The sequence below is a fragment of the Symphalangus syndactylus genome, chromosome 16 (genome assembly GCF_028878055.3).
Source record: "Symphalangus syndactylus isolate Jambi chromosome 16, NHGRI_mSymSyn1-v2.1_pri, whole genome shotgun sequence".
Classification (NCBI taxonomy): domain Eukaryota; kingdom Metazoa; phylum Chordata; class Mammalia; order Primates; family Hylobatidae; genus Symphalangus; species Symphalangus syndactylus.
The window spans coordinates 13400624-13402363 of record NC_072438.2 but is presented as its reverse complement, the minus strand read 5'-3'; positions in this window follow the sequence as shown (position 1 = coordinate 13402363).

Genomic DNA, 1740 nt, shown 5'->3' with positions numbered 1-1740 from the left:
CCACTGGAATGAGAGGATCTGGGTAAGGCACTTTCCAGGGAAGGCTGGGGACTGACCCTTGTTGCCTGAGGGCAGCTGTGGCCTGGGCCCCACAGGGCAACCCCGGGCAGCTATCCTGCTGCCCACAGGTCCAGATTGCAGGCCCGAGACTCCAGCCCATCTGTGCTGGGCCAGGTAGACTAGCTGGCTTTTCCCAGACCACCAGGCCTTGAACTGACTTCAGATGGGAAACTGAAGCGGGCCAAGGGTGTGAGCCTCTGTGGGAGCTGAGCTCTGGATCCTGCAGCTGAAGCTCGTGTGTTCTGGAGTGCAGAGGAGAAGGGGGGGTGCTGGATGGGAGGATGAGGGTGGGCAGCAGGTGACCCCAAGGTAGGGTCAAGAGCTCGAGGGCAGGAGAGCTGGCCAGAGCCTGGGGCCTCATGGCATGGTGGGGGGACCACACTCAGGCTCACAGGCTTCCAGGGGGCCTGGCTCCATGGGCGTGGATATTCCTGGGCCCTCCCTCATCCTGATCATGCTACTTGGGTCCAGGGACCCTCTCCTGTTCCCTCTCTCTCCATCGAGAAAGTCTGTCAGCCCCGGGATCTTCCAGGAAGGGGTCCCATAGCCTGAGCAGAGAATGCAGCAGAGAAGGCGCCTGAGCCGGCCACGGCTGCATCAAAAGGCAGCAGAGACCTGGCGCTTCGGCAGCAGAAGTGTGTCCTCCTGCAGCCCTGGGGGCCGATGTCAGAGCCATGTCAGCAGGGCGGGCTCCGTCTGGCGCCACACTCCCTGGCTCGTTGGCGGTCATCTTTCCCCTATTCTTCCCATCATCGTCCCGCTACGTGTGTCTCTGTCCACATTTCCTCGTCTTATATTGGGCTAGGGCCTAATATAAGACCCTAGAGACTCTCATTTTAATTTAGTTACCTTTACAAATATGCTACCTCCAAATAAGATCACACTGAGGACCCGGGGCTAGGACTTCAGCAGATGAATTTTGTGGGAGGGACACGGTTCAGCCCCTAGGAGAGGGCAGCATCTCCCACGCAGTGGCTCCTCATGTGCTCCTGGCTGTGCCATCGGCCGCCCTGGTTTCCAGAGCTCCAGGCCTGGGCAGGTCCCTCCATGGAACTGGGCATCCACTCTGAGCAGTGCCTTGACCTCAACTGAATGACAGCATGGTCCCCACCAGCACCCTCAGCCTCGTTCCATTGCCTCCTGGCAGCTATGCCCTGAGGCGAAGGCCTCGGGGTTCCCAGCTGAAGCTCAGAGGAGCAGGCACACCCCCAATGCTGGGTGGTGTGCTCTGGGGGGAAGGCATGGGGAGGGCTCAGGCAGCCTACAGCCCTCAAGTCTTGCATCAGCAAAACAGCACTTGGTTTGCGGAGCAAGACACGGGTAATGATCTGGAGTGTTTGGGGAACATCTCACAGCCTCCCGAGCCTCTGCACCCTACATTCACCCATGCACCTAGTGACTGGAAGGTTTACATTTATTTGGCTCCACTGCATACAGGGCACCGTGCAGGGGTCCTCTGAAACCCCGGGAGGCCTGTGGAGCAGACCTCTGCTGCCTGCTTTGCTGTCGTGGGTGTGGAAACAGTGGGCGCAAGTTGCCCAGGACTCGGGGTGTGCAGGTGGGCGGTCAGTCTCAGTCCCCCCGTGAGGCACCTGCACGAGGCCTTCCCTGCACTTCATTCTGTCCCCACCCGTTCACGTTGTCTAGGGAAGAGCCTGCTGCAGCGGGTGTGTGGGGTGG